This window comes from Struthio camelus, chromosome 7 (assembly GCF_040807025.1).
Source record: "Struthio camelus isolate bStrCam1 chromosome 7, bStrCam1.hap1, whole genome shotgun sequence".
NCBI classification, from domain to species: Eukaryota; Metazoa; Chordata; class Aves; order Struthioniformes; family Struthionidae; genus Struthio; species Struthio camelus.
The window spans coordinates 2,022,501-2,025,000 of NC_090948.1; the positions used below are offsets into that span (position 1 = coordinate 2,022,501).

The 2,500-nt window shown below is 36.0% G+C and overlaps 1 protein-coding gene across 12 annotated transcripts in view; it reads left to right on the forward strand.

Annotated features, from left to right (window-relative positions):
• The window catches only part of EBF3 (EBF transcription factor 3), a 124,870-nt gene that overhangs the window by 88,313 nt on the left and 34,057 nt on the right, over positions 1-2,500 (forward strand). The gene's annotated exons all lie outside the window — the stretch shown is intronic.

Consider the following 2,500-nt stretch of genomic DNA (forward strand, 5'->3'; position numbering starts at 1 on the left):
TAGATTAACAACGGTATTTCCTACTCTGCTCCATCCAGAAAAAGGAATTAAAAAATATTCAGTGCTGAAAATATTTTTTAGAATATCTATCCAAACTTCTTGAACTTCCCTAAAGATTCAGTTGAAGTTTTAGGCTCTGGTTCAAGTAGCTGTTGTTGAATCTAAAGAACTTTATCCAACCCTATTCCTAAGTTGGCTCTAAAAATTCTTTCAGACTTGAAACTTAGGGTACAAATTCACAAGCTTGGAAATGATTTATGTATGCCAATTCTTTTAAATACATTTGATTTTAATTTACAAGAGCACAACAAAAATTCAGAACTTTGTGGTTTCCAGTGTTTTTAATATGAAAATTCTTATTTTGGAAGGAAGTATTACTGAATTTTTATCTAAAATGTGCATTACAGACTTTTTTAGCATTTAAGAATGAATGTATCTAAGATGCTAGGGAGGGAAAGGGAGATATAATAATTTAATTTGTAATTCTTTTGGATGAGAATTCTAGGTAATAAATTTGATCTGATGAATCAATCTCTCCTTTGAAAACAAATAGCCTTTAACTATTTACTTGACAGACTGTAGGGATTCTGGGAGGGCTCTTATTGCTTATTGGGTAGATAATACAAATTGCAGATGATGTGCAGATGATGTGCATTTTGATGAATATTTTCCCACTAGACTGCAACTGTTTCTATCTATTAATTTTGATCTAATGGGAGAAGTCTGTTCCTGGGTAGTTTTAAGCTAGGACTTTTAAAACAGTCAGTACGTTAAAGCTGGGTTTTTCTATCAGCCTAAGTTCTATCACTGAAATGAACTTCTAAGTGAAAGTAGCGTCTGAGAATGGTTCAGAAGTAATAGCTGCGGAGATTCATATTTTCCATCTATCCCCAAAGAAGTCATAACCTGAGCAAAAACAATGCTAGTATTCACACCAGTGTACCTCGGTTCTGACTGAGATTACTAATCTTAAAAAGGGAGAGAATATTGAAATTGTCTTGGTCTTCCTGATTTTATTGTTACCAAAGTTACCAGATGTGATCATAGTGACTGTGGTGCTTTTGTGCTAATAACATTATCTTGAAAGTGGACCTTCATACAATCTGCTGAAGAGGTGGTAACTGCAGACTGGGCTACATGCAGTCACAATAATAGAGTCTTAAAAATGCTGTTTTACAGTCCATACAAGTAGAATAGAATGCCATAAAAAGTTTGACTCTTTCTCGGAGATAAATGTTCAGCAAAATAAAATGTGAATGAATTAAAAACCTTGGATTAAGTTGCAGATTTTTTAGCTGTTGTGAACTGGTATAGTTCCACTGCATACAAGGAAGTGCTTTAGATTTGAACCAGATGACTCTCTGGCTCTGAGTGTGCTGTCTTTGAATTTTGAATTGCTTTATACTACTGTCTTTCACTAGTTCCTTAAGTGCAAATTTTGCTAGTTTAAACCTCTTTCTGATGTGTGAATGCAAAAATGTATGAAACTGTTGAGGAAAAGGCATGAGTTTTTCTGGGGTCATCTTTCCTCTTTATCACTAAATAAAGATGTTCAAAAGAATGGTGAGAGTTTCAGGAACTTCTGCAGTAATTAAATTGCAATAAGGTTAAATTATTACCATTTTAATAGGAATGTACATTTAAAACACCCTGTGAGGGATAAAGAAGCCTATATCCCGACAATAAGAAAATAAAAAGATGAAGTCAGAGCCTGCCTGACTCAGAAACTTCTGCCTGATTTGCTTTATCCTAAATTGATAGGGTAAATGAGATAGTCTTCGGAAATTACAACTGCCATTGAGCATTGAGCCAAGCGTCACTGTATTTCACAAAATGAAAATTATGTAGTCCTATAAGAGGGAGGGGCTGAATCCCCAGGGCATCTGTTTCCCATCAGTGTCCCACCATGCTTGCAGTCTGGCTTGGCACTCTAACATTTAACCTTCCCAGCATGAGGTAGACCATAGGGCAACAAGGCTGCGGAATAATGAAACAAGAGTGTAGTGTGGTGCACAAAGCCTTTGTAAAGTACAGAAGTTGAGACATTAAATGATCAGGGTACAGAGATATGAAAGTTCCAGATTTTTCTAAAAAGACCCCATTAGTCTCGCACAGAAAGAATACCGCGCTGTTTCTCAGCAGGCAAAGGGAGGGCCTTTCCCCATCTATCCATGCCTTTTTGCCCGCTGCTTTCAACTATTATAAAGATACAATTACCTTGGGAGATTGTGGCAGTTCAGTTGATTAGCACGGTGAATTAAAAGAATGAGTCACAAATGACATGTCCAGCTCTTCTCTACTAGTCCTTTGTATTCCCAGTATACCTCACCCCTGTTGTAAGAAGGTCAAAAATTAGAGAGAGATAACAATTTTCAAGCAGCTAGCACTTAGGAGCAGAATTAACAATCATTCTGTATGTAATTGCCAGTTAATAGTAAATTGCCTTCTAGACTGTAAAATGCAATATAAACTGGTGGGCACCTAAAATTAAATTAATGAG